This window comes from Marmota marmota, unplaced genomic scaffold, assembly GCF_001458135.2.
Source record: "Marmota marmota marmota unplaced genomic scaffold, marMar, whole genome shotgun sequence".
In the NCBI taxonomy this organism is placed as follows: domain Eukaryota; kingdom Metazoa; phylum Chordata; class Mammalia; order Rodentia; family Sciuridae; genus Marmota; species Marmota marmota.
In genome coordinates this window covers 18,540,724-18,552,663 of record NW_026000093.1, presented here as the reverse complement: position 1 = coordinate 18,552,663, position 11,940 = coordinate 18,540,724, and the positions used below count along the sequence as shown (strand labels likewise).

Below are 11,940 nucleotides of genomic sequence, written 5' to 3'. Positions count from 1 at the left end.
CCCCCCAAGATGGGCTGTGGTCAGAGGACAAGAGAAGTATCCATGTGTCATAATTTTCAAACATACCTTATCTTTCCATCCAAAGTGAAATGTTTCACAATTTTTTTATTTTTGGAGTTGAAATTCTGAGAACTCTTCTAGGTCTCTTTCTAGGTAGTATTTCTGTTTGGCAGAATCTCTCTAGGAGTGTGATGAGTGACCATGATTTGCTCATAGTTGGGAGGCCACTTTGCTGCCTGTGTTGCTCATTGACTCTTAACCCCGCCCATCCATCCATCCATCCATCCATCCCATCAATCAACCTTTTTATGCATTTACAATGTGCCATTCTCTTTGCAAGGTCCCGGAGGTACAGAAATAAGCTGTTCTTTAAAAAAAAATCCCAGTTACCACGCAGTGATGTAACTGCCATAAAGAAAGAGAAATGCGCACTTGCATGGGAGTAAGAAACGCAACTTAATTATTTGCAGGGCCCAGAAGAAAGGTGACGCTTGAGCCAAGTAAAAGGGGTGATGAAGGAGAAATTTATACAGATACAGTACAGAGCACACTGCTTTCAGAGGATAGCAAATGTTGCAACATTGCCTTGGACTAGTCAGTAAAGCGTGCCTTCATTTACATTTGCATTTAGTCATTCAACCAAAGGTTTAAGGCACTGTTGCTGGGCACTGTGGCGGTGCAGCTGCTGTAAAGTGTAAATGCGTGAGGCACACGAGTGCCCTTTCCAAGAGAGCAGAGAGCATGTGAACAGCTGCCGTGCCCAGAACGAGGGAGGAGACGTGACATTCGCATTCACATTTGACGACATAGAGAGACTTTGATATTCCACCCACAAACACTAAGCCTACAGAGTGTGTCAGTCCCTGCTTTAGGTGCTGGATATATGTACGTATATTATATAAAACAGGGAGCATAACACGCTGCTCTCTGTTGTCCTTCAGGGGCTCATGGTACAGAGGGCTAGAGGTTTTCTAACCTGTGGTCAGGCAATGTGATAAATGTTCCTTGGCCTTGTGAAGGCACTTGACATCATCTGCAGAGATCAGGGAAGGCCTGAGGAAGAGGTTATATTGATGTTGAGTTTCAAAGATTGAGTAGGAATTAACTGGGAAGAGAGTGGGAAAGGATGTTCTAGGCGTGAGGGATGATATGTCCACAAGTACTAAAATGGGAAAGAGCAAATTGCCTCTGTGTGACTGCAGTCATTAGGCTTGGCAAGGTGCAGTGTGTGCTAGGAGAGGCAGGACACAGCTTGGAAAGGTGGGCACAGGGCAGGGCCTCAGCAGCCAATTTGAGGGTTGCAGGGAATCCTCAGTGCATGTACAAAGCACTGGCAGTTTACATTTTAGGATGGGTACTTTGCTAAGATTCAGAGGTGCACTGTAGAAGACAAGCTTAGTGAAGAAGTCCTCCATTGGAGGCCTGGATGAGAGAAGCAGATGGAGGAGTCAGGATTGCTGAGGGGACTTGGGAGGGAGGCAGGTCTCAACCATGATAGGGCTTATGGAAGCGAGGAAGAAGCTAGGTTTCTGTCTGGTTGGAGTGACTGGGTCCCAGTGGTGTCAACCAAGGCAGGAAAGTGGGAGTGGTTAGCAGAGGAAGGTGGTTTTGATTTCTAATGTGCTGATTCTCAGATGCCAAGAGGAAGGATTCAGTCTTTATATAGAAATAAGCACCTGGCTAGGTCACGTGGAAATAGAATCTTGAGGACTTAAAGCTTAAGGGGGAATGTAGACTGATTAGGGCAGGGCATGAGGGAAGAATGGTCAGTGATAAGATATATACAGGGCAATGTTATTGTTTCTTTTTTTTTTTTTTGAAAAGTTTAAACACTCTAGAAAAGTCAAAGCGCTAATACAATGAACACCTGCAAATTTTTCACATAGAACTAACAACTGTTGACATTTTGTCACATTTGCTTTAACCTATTTCTTCCTAAACCCTCCTGAAGGAAACAAAGGAGGTAGCCGTGGAGATTTTCTAGTGAGGACCTCTGAGGGCAGATGCAGCTTGGGCAAAGGCACTGAGGTAGTAGGATGATTAGCTTGTGTTTGCTAATAAGCAAGGAATTGATATGGCTGGAGTGAAGAGAGAAAGGGGGACAATTATAGGAGATTAAGAGCCAGGTGGTAGGAACTCATACTGTTTAAATAGGGCCTTGTAGGCCATGGGAAGGACTTTAGGTACTCCTGGGAATGAGAAGGGAAGGTATTGGAGATCTTTAAGAGATGTTATATGATCTGGTGTGTGTGTGTGTGTGTGTGTATATATTTTTTTTTTTTTGTTTGTTTTTTGTTTTTTGTTCCAAGGACACTTAACCACTCAGGGACACTTAACCACTGAGCACATTCCCAGCTCTTTTTTTATATTTTATTTTGAGACAGGGACTCACTGAGATGCTTAGGCCCTTGCTAAGTTGATGAGGCTGGCTTTGAACTCAAAAGTCCTCCTACCTTAGGTCCCAAATCACTGGAATTATAGGTGTGAGCTACCACACCCAGCTGGTTTATGTTTTCAAAGGATCATTCAGACTTTGTAGCAGACAGACCCTGGTGGAGGCAAGGCTGGAAGCAAGAAGGTCAGCTGGAGGCTGCTACAGTGGTCCAGGCAGGGTCTCCCATGGCTGGGACTCAGCAGTGAAGAGGCTGTTGGATGGGTATGCTCTGTTGTGCTGAAGGTGGAGTCAACATCATTTTAAGTGAAAGGTCAAGGATGTTGCCAGCTATTTTTTTTTAGAGAGCAAGAGAGAGAATTTTAATATTTATTTTTTAGTTTTCGGCAGACACAACATCTTTGTTTGTATGTGGTGCTGAGGATCGAACCCGGGCCGCACGCCTGGCAGGCGAGCGCGCTACCGCTTGAGCCACATCCCCAGCCCAGTTGCCAGCTATTTAACCTCTGCGGGTAGTCAAGTGGAGTGGCAGTGTGTTTCCAGTGCATTAAGACGGAGCCACTGGTCACCTAAACAGATGTATTGAGTAGACAGTTGGATAGAGAAGGCCAGAGTTAAAGGGAAAGGTCTGAGCTGGAGGAAGGACTTTAGGAATTGCGAATGTGTAGGGGGTAGTATTTAATTCAGAGTTTGGTGCTGAACAAGGGCAGAAGTGTAGATGGAGATGAGGTCCAAACCACAAAAATGACAGGCGGAGAAGGTCAGCCAGGAGGAATCTTCAGGGTAGGAGAGGGGGTCCTGGATGTCACATGAAGGAGAAAGAAATGTGCAGCTGTGTCAAGTGCTGGTGATAGGTGAGTTGAGACGAGAGGGACCGGGGACCCTTGGGAGTCACCTTGATGAGAGAGCCATTTTTGTGCAATATTAAGCTGGGTTAGAGCAAATTCAAGAGCAAAGTAGGAGAGGAAGTGAAGACAGTAAATATTGTCACTTTTTCAAGGACTCTTTTCTAAAGGGGAGCAGAAAAGCGGGGGCGAGAGCAAAAGGAAGACATGTCCAGGGAGGCTCAGTAAATATTTGGCAAGTCAAGAAGGATATGCAGGTGGAAAAGAACTGGTCAGGCAGGAGGCAAATTCAAAAGAAGATGGGAAGATCAGTTTGGAGGAGATCGCAATTTAAATTATTCCCCGAGGCAGACTTCTTTAACAGGACTGCTTTAAAGTTGTTGCTACAAGGGTGCGGTGTGTTGGGGGTGACTCGGGGGTGACTCGCAGCCAGGGTTGGGTTTGCCTTGGATTTGTTTCTTGGCTTCCAAGGCTCATAGCACCCTGGTGGTGAGTATCAGTGCTGCTGCTGGGAGGCATTCAGTGCCTGGAGGCTTCCCTGTCACATCTCTGAAGCCAGTATTTTGTACCCTGTTTGAGGTCTCACAAGACCTCTTCTGGATGACACTTTCCTGGTCCACTGGCTCTTGTCCTGAGTCTCTCCTGGTGCTCGAGCTCAGGCAGAATGGCTTCTGTGTTTTGTCCTCTTTGCCCTCCCTCCCTCCTCCCCTCCCCTGTTGCCTCTCTGTGGTTTATTTGTTATGGATCTAGGACTTCAGAGGTTCACAGCATGAATGAATTTTGTACACCTAAGCGTTATTATTCTGTGCTTAGTGAGGCTGTTTAATAAATATTATTTTAAGACACATTATATCGAGCAGAGACTAAAATCACTTCAAGAAAACCTCAGATGTTAGTTAGGTGTCTATGAAGTGAGATTGTGTATTATCGAATGTTCGGAAAGTTTTTTAATGTGGAAAGGAAATTGTATTTAAATGTTTCATTTAGATTTCTTATTCTGGCATCTCATATTTAACTTGGCCCTTCTAATCATAGGTTTTCATATCAGTTTTTTTTTTTTCTTTCGCTTTCCCTACTTTATTGGTTATCATTGGAGCAGGGCTGAATGCAGAGAGCCTCTGAGGGTCTCAGAGAAGTGACTTTATAGATAAGTTCATCCAGCTTATTCCAAGAAGCGGAATTTTAGGCATGTTGAGTTGATTGTTTTCTGGCTTGTTGTGGTCAACAACTAGATCTCACGTGAAATCTCCCAAGTTCTTCCTTTTAACAACAGCTTGTCTAAAAGGAGCTGCCAGCACATGGAGGGACATCCCCGAGGAGCAGTCTGACGCTGTCTGTCTGGTGCTGATGTGCCTGGGTGGGGTGACTGCAGACCCCAGCAACTGTGAGGCCTTGGTGGCATTAGGGCCATCTGGGCCTCAGCTGCTCTGAGGCTGCCCCCATCTGTGCTGGTTTGGTCTTTCCTAGTTGGAGGTAAATCCATCTGTGTTTCCTGTTTACCAGCTGTCCCTGGGGATGGTGGTGGTGGTCACAGATACAAAAGCCTGTAAGAATACTTTCCAATAGTTTCTATTTACATTACTGCATCTTCTGTATTAGAAACTAAAAAGAAGAGGTTTAGGTTCTTGAACTAGAAAATTGGTTAGTGTTGGACTAGGTATTAGATGTAGAACTACCAAGCGTATTCTCACAATTTTGCATGGTAAATGTTTAAACTACCATGGGATGGGGAACCCTCGATCCCTTTGCTGATATTCATATGTAAATATTGCTACAATATTCCATCTTAATGTGAATACATACTTTCTTATTCATTTCCCCTGAATTGTACTTTAAATGAGAATATAAGAACCTAAGTGTTTGTATTTTAGGCAGAAATGAAGATATGCTGTTAGAAGTCATCTGAAGGTAATATATTTTCAAAGTAATGGTGAAGTTTTGATGTAAATAAGATAGAAACAGATTACTCAAATACAGATCCTTAGCATCTCAGTAGCATTTTCAGTATTCACGTATTTTCAAATAGATACAAGTATCTAAAACCCTGAAGAAGGCTGGGGAATGGATGCAGTCCAGCTAAATCACACAGCTGTTTAAACCGAAGCAGCTTAGTTCAGAGGGTACTGCTGTTTTATAACCGTATTTAAAAATCTTGTTCCTCTTTTACTCCCTCAAACTGAGTTCAGAGATATAATGGATCCCATTATAGGTAAAAGGTCTGTGACTCAGCCATCGAGCTACTCAAACTCTTGGCTGTTTTAATTGCCACCATTAAAGCTTTAGTACTTTTATCTCATAAAAATAGATATCATTGATGTAAAATGTATGCCTATTGAAGATACATGTGTACCTCTGCCCTTATAGTTGGCTAATCACCCATTTGAGTCTGAAGTTAGTTAGGTTTTATGCAGATGGGAACATGGCATAGATCGCAAATTTGTTCTGATTTAGTCATTTAATTAAGAAGAAATTCCAGCAGTAGTAAGGGCAACATCTAGCTAGAATACCTTCCGTGAAGAACCTATTTTTGTTTCGGTTTACATTTTTTCTACACTTAATTGATGGAACAGTGGTGGATTTTTACCAGTCCTCTCTTGAACCCAAGAGGAGTGTTCTTTGATTGTAATACTGTGATCAAGTCAAGGGAAAGACACACATTTCTGTCCCTATTTGACACATCTGTATACATTTAAATGTGGTAATTGGAGGTGTATCTCTGCCTATCTTCTGGTGAATAATTGTAGACAAAAACACAAACCCCGCAAAGGGGGAAATGTCAACATGTGAAGGAAAATGCAAGAACACACAACGTGAAGAGCTGCTTCTTGCTGGGCTTTCCCTTCCACTATGCTGGCATGTCACAGTCCTTCATTATTCACATAATTGTGCACCAGCAAGGTGAGAGGTCTCTTGAAGAGCTAAGAAATGAGTGCATCTCAGTGAAATTCAACTGCCAATCCATTCATGCACATATTTGTTTCTGTTTTGTAAAAATAGGGAATAATATGTGGGGTATTTCATTAGGGGTTATTCGGTTGTGTTGTTGCGATTGTGGAATTCTCTTCAGATAAGAGGGAAAAGTCTTACTATAAAAGGGACTTGAATCCTAACCATTCTAAAACTAAAACCTACGCACGCAAAACATTTCTGAGCTAATATACATAGCCAGGCTTCTCTTCTTGCCCAGCTGTGTAGATTCAATTATAATAATTTTCTCAGTTGCATAACATTGCTGTTTGTTTATTACTGCGTTATTAGTCAGTGAATGAACCTCCCTCTTTTTGACCCCTCAGCAGTGTTTATAAAATACTTAATTGCTTTGGTATCTTCTGTTTTGTGTGTAATTCCAGCTGGAAGGAGTCATGGGGACATAGCCCCCTTTTAAGTGTTAAACCAACTGTTTCTAATGTGCAGTAAACTTTCTTTTAAAATAAGTATCAAGAGCCTTTAATATTGCTTATTGCACAGTTTCTTGGATTTTTTTTTTTTTAAATCAAAGAGGTTTTTCTTTAAAATTTTTCTCCTTGTGACAGTTTAAGTGGTACGTAACTAATATCAATCTTGCTTGTGACAGCACTGGGCTCTTCTGTCTGAGTGGGTCCCTTCTCTGTTCAGTTGGTATCTTGCACCCTGCTCTCCTTGCCATGACCTCTTCCTTCCCTTTGGAAGAACTTGAACAGGGAGCTGCAGCAGCGAGGGTCATGGTCACGAGTGGCTGATAAGGTGGGCTTTGAGCGAGGTTGCCTGGTTTGACTCCTCTCTCCTCTTCTCCTTAAATTGTATCACCTCTTCCAGTACCTTGGTTTCCCCATTTGGAAACTGGGGACATCTAACAAGGTTCCTGTGAGTGTGAAACAGAGCTTGGTGCTGAAGTGCTCATTGGCACCTCAGAAGCAGTGTCTTTACAGCAGTGGGGGAAACTGCCGTGCCCGTCTGTGGAAGCCCAGCTATCTCACTAGGAAGGTGTGTGGGGGGGTACCTAGGTGAAAAGGTCAGAAAGCATTTCAAACAGAATTAAGAAGATTTAAAGTATGTGTTAATTTTAATGTGTGTTTGTGTATGACACCATAAGCTTTGTGGCTAAAAGCAGTGTCTATTTCCTCTCTCTGTTTCAAGGGATCAGTGTGTGGGTATGTTTGGCTGGGTCTCCTGCTTAGAGTCTCATGAGGCCATAGTTGGGTATCCTGGGGACTGTGTCCTCAGCCAGAGTCTTCACTGGAGAGAAATCTACTTCCAGATTCATTTGGGTTGTTGACAGAATTTACTTCCTGCACTGTGTGACTCGGGGCTCCAGTTCTGGATGGCTTTCACCCAAGGCCACCCTCAGCTGGTACAGGCTGCCTGCTATTCCTGTGATTGCTGGCTTCTTCAAAACCTCTAACAGAGCATTCCACTCTCTTTAAGAAAAAGCCTCCCCTGAGTAAGTCCAATGGGTCCCACCCAGGATAATCGCCCTTTTGAGTAACTCCAAAGCAGTGATCTGGGAACCTTGGTCAGACCCATGAAATCCTTTCACCTCTTCATATTCTCTTTGCTTGAAGTCACAGTTGTCTTCACACTCCGAGAGATAATAGGGCCATCATAGAATTTTGCCTCCCATAAGATGTGAATACATTTTATAGAATCAAAGTAGTCTATCATTAAGCATTTATTGAATACTAAATTTGCTAGACTTTCAGTCTCTGAATCCTGGAGAACTTGCCTAGAGTGTGTAAATTAACTTTATCACTGAGCTCCTTATAAATTGATTGTTTTCCCTTTCAAAGGTTCCTTTATTTCCAGTTTTGCACACACTCAGTGTTACAGATGCACCACTTGTCAGCCTTTGAAGTTTGGCTTTTTAAATTCATAGGAACATATTATTCCTAGTAAGTTGCTTTTAATATTGACCTTTTAAAAGTAGTAGAAACCTAAATGCAAACTTGGTATAAATTACTTTTACAGAGAAAACTTATATACTTTCACCAAACTTGCTGTTGAGTATACCAATGTTAGCAAAATACTGTGTTCAGTATACAGTAAAAACTTCTTGAACTGAGTTAAATTCTTTTTAGTGTGTAAGTTTGGCCCTTGTCTTTAGTGTCTTTGAATAGGATCTGTTCAGGCAAAGCATTCTAGCCAGCATGCAAGCACTTTACCGAGTTTGGTCCTGGGTAAGCTGGGTAGCAGCGTCAGGTATGCATGTCCACTGCCAAATTCACTGCCAACCTGAAGCAAACAAGACAAATCGTGTGAAGTGGGAGTCATTTCTGTAGATTCTCATTCATCAGTAATTATGGAGGTGAGCCCACTAAGGGAGGGACACTCTGCAAGGTAGCAAAGCAAAGAAAGAATACAGAAGGGAGAGATCATAAAGTTCAGTATGCTCAGCACTGGGAGCCTATCATCTTTGCCATTTTTACTTGTAGCAAGAAATGTCCAATAAAAGATAACACTTGATTTAATACCCTAAGGAGTTGAGAAATTCAGAGTAAGCGGGTGAAAGTGTGACTGTTTCAGATTCCCCTAATAGATTCATATTTTGGTTGGCATATAATACACTAGAGGCATCATCATACCCATGTTGCTGATCCTGCTTTTTCTCAAGGTGTCACACTTGTAGGAGAACAGGTGGGCACACCTAATGTGAACCGGGGCCACCCTTGTCTTGTGGAATGGGAGACCAAGAAATTATTCACCATTCCTGCCATAAGCTTTGGATTATGTTTTGTTTGTGGAGTTTTTTTTTTTTTTTTACCTCCCTGCCTACAGATATAGTGACAGTTTCTGTTGATCCCTCTGCGTTTCTCTTCATTCTATCTAAACAATGTCAGATGCAGGAGATGTTCAAAATCAGGAGCAAACTCATTACTTGCATACCCTTTTTGGAAAACCGGCAAATGTAAAAACAGCACTCAAGTCTCATAGAAACAATTAAGCTAATTTTTCCAAGCACTTACAAAGTGATGGAGACATATCAAAAGCATGTTCAATTTAACATTAGTTCACCATTGTGCCCTAGGGGTGCATGTGTAGACAGACAGGCTGTTTCAACCCTATGATCCCTAAATGCAAACCTACCACTTCATCTGGTGCTTATCCTAAGAAGTAACAATTGATTTCTTAAGAGACTGGAGAAAACAATTGGCCTAATGTCTTTGAAATACAATAGATTAAATAAAAAATGTCATAAGCAGTTCTTTATAGGTGGTTTGTGGACAGTTTTTAGGGCAGGGAGAGGGCTTATCTATTTGTTTCTTAAAGACATGGAATAGTCAGTCCTTGGGACAAGGTAGGTCTCAGTATTGATTGAACTGAATTACAGTTCTATCAAACGGAGATTTTGAGAATCATACTAGATAATGTTTGTCACCTGTGGAGCACAATGAGAATATCAGTTCTTGTCTACATTTTTAATCTTTGGGTGAAAAGCTAGGAATACTCTACAGCTATAGTTCAGAAGTAGAGTTCTCCTCTGACCCTTTGAAGTTAAAAGTTCCTAATTTGTATTAAATTAAAAGCCATTGTAATCTGTAGACAGGAGTTCTGGTTTTTGAATGAAAAGCCTTTTGGGTTTTGAAGAAGGATAGCAAGCTATTTCCTGGGCTTATGCTACGACCACAATCAGACTTGGAAACCACTACAGCCACCCCTGCTGCTGTGGATCTCCACCGCGGGGTGCCCAGTCACATTTCAGAACTTCTCAGGGAAGGCTGGGTAAAGTGCCTGACTTTGTAGCTACATCTCCTGTATCAGAATTCTGGTTTTGTCATTTTCTGCCAGTGTAATTTTGGGTAAATTTATCTGAAAGTTTTCAGTTTCCTCCTCTGTCAGGCAGCGCTACTAATGCGTCAGAGGGCTCTTCTAAGCACTGAAGAGAAGAGGTGTATAAAACACTTACTAGAGCTCATGGGATGGCAAGTTAACTGTGCAACAAATGGTTAAAAGAACATATCAGTGCAGTGCCCTGAGAGGGCTTCAGACTTGTGTTGGGTCTCTCCCCTAACACAAGGTTAGGTTATAGCACTCTCTTTCCATTGCCTGAGGAGAGCCTGGCTGGAGGTGGCCTCATTGGCATAGTAGCATGGCTCAGGGGCCCGTGGGCTGCCCCTTCCCCTCCAGGGCTGCAGGGAGGCAGCATCTTCATCACAATCATGCAGGTGGAGAAGATGCAGGTCAGGGGAGGTGACCACAGGGGTGGCAGTAGGTACAGAATGAAGAACTCTGTACAAACAGCATGTGCTCCTCCCCTGGGAAGGAATGTGCCTGTCCAGGTGGAATTTCTCAGGCCTTTAGTTAAAGGCGTTAGCATAGGTGGACTTTCACTGCTGTATTATTCCATTCAAACTGACTGGAGAAATACCACCGTGTAGTGTTTTACACATCGAAAACACTGTTTGACAGTTCCTATGGTATGGCTGCACTCCAAAATATGAAGAAAATGCTCAGTATTCTGTATCTGATGTGAAACTATTCAACATTAAATTTGATATGACTGCTTGTTTCATTATTTTCATTATTTTGGCTCTACTAATTCAAAATGTGTTTATAATTTAGATGCCATAAAAATGGCTCTTGTTGATTTGTAGCTGTTTAAGATGTTGTTTGAACCAGGCACAGTGGCACACGCCTATAAACCCAGCGCCTCTGGAGGCTGAGGCAGGAGGATCAAGAGTTCAAAGCCAGCCTCAGCAATGGTGAGGGGCTAAGCAACTCAGTGAGACCTTGTCTCTAAATAAATTACAAAATAGGACGGGGGATGTGGCTCAGTGGTCGAGAGCCTCTGAGTTCAATTCCAGCTACCAAAAAAAAAAACTAGTTTGAAGGGTGAATCTGTGTTAAGCATAACTTAAAAATATAAGCAGAAAACCAAAGGTTTAGAAATGCCTTCAGATGATTTTTTTAAGTTAGGTATTTTAGCAGTAACTTTCAAAAAAATTTCAATTCTGAAATTTAATGAATCTGAAAAGCACTAAGATATTACATTATATTTTAGAACTCATTTTATTTAACTTGGTAATTCTCTTGACTGTGTATTATAACAAACTGTGCAAGCCATCCTTATGATTACGCTAATATCCAATTCTATTCCTACCAGTGACTTAAATGGAGCATAAGAGAAACTGCCAATTCAGTGAGCTGCTTCAGTGCATTATATGTGAAATCATATTTGTTGGTGGAGTTGTGTGCTGTCTTTAAAAACCTTTGATAATCCCTGCTTTGAGACAGACATATACACACATACAATACATTTATCCCTGTCCCAGAGAAGGTAATGGCTTTGTCTTGCTTTAGGCTATAATAGTATTATCAGAAGTATATTTTGAAGAACATCTTTACTCAAGATATTGGAAAAAAAGGATGGCATTGTTAAATACCTTTAGGACATGCTGTGTACCTTGGGATGAATTTAATTTATCTAAAATTCTTGGGACCAGAAGTGTTTAGGATCTGATTTATTATTATTTGGGGGGGGGATTTTGAATATTTGCATATACTATTTTGGAAATGGGACCCACGTCTACACACAATCCATTTATGTTTTATATGAACTTTAATATTATTTACATAGTATATAAATATAAATTAAGTAATTTTTATATAATATCTTAAATAATTTTTTTTTCATGAAACAGTTTCAGGGTGTCAAATTTTCTACTTTTGGTGTCCTGTCAATGCACAGGAAGTTTCTAATTTTGGAGCATTTCAGATTTTGGATTTTTG

At 41.6% G+C, this 11,940-nt stretch overlaps 1 protein-coding gene across 3 annotated transcripts in view; it reads left to right on the top strand.

The window, feature by feature from the left end:
• Chd7 (chromodomain helicase DNA binding protein 7) overlaps nt 1–11,940 on the top strand; it is a 122,537-nt gene that overhangs the window by 23,396 nt on the left and 87,201 nt on the right. The window lies entirely within an intron of this gene.